Source organism: Trichechus manatus, unplaced genomic scaffold (genome assembly GCF_000243295.1).
Source record: "Trichechus manatus latirostris isolate Lorelei unplaced genomic scaffold, TriManLat1.0 scaffold00054, whole genome shotgun sequence".
In the NCBI taxonomy this organism is placed as follows: Eukaryota; Metazoa; Chordata; class Mammalia; order Sirenia; family Trichechidae; genus Trichechus; species Trichechus manatus.
Genome location: NW_004443990.1, coordinates 7,751,050 through 7,751,378, shown reverse-complemented (window position 1 = coordinate 7,751,378; position 329 = coordinate 7,751,050).

Sequence of the window (329 nt, the reverse complement as noted above, 5' to 3'; positions counted from 1 at the left end):
TGGAGAGAATAAGAGTACCGATCTCACAAGTTGTTGTGAAGACTGCATGAGCTGCCTCCACCAGACTGAGTCCAGTACAGCTAGATGGTGCCCGGCTGCCACCACTGACTGCTCTGACAGGGATCACAACAGAGGGTCCTGGACAGAGCTGGAGAAGGATGTAGAACAAAATTCTAACGCACACAAAAAAGACCAGATTTATTGGCCTGACGGACTGGAGAGACCCTGAGAGTATGGCCCCCCCAATACCCTTTTAGCTCAGTGGCGAAGTCACTCCCGAAGTTCACCGTTCAGCCGGGGATTGGACAGCCTCATAAAACAAAACAGGA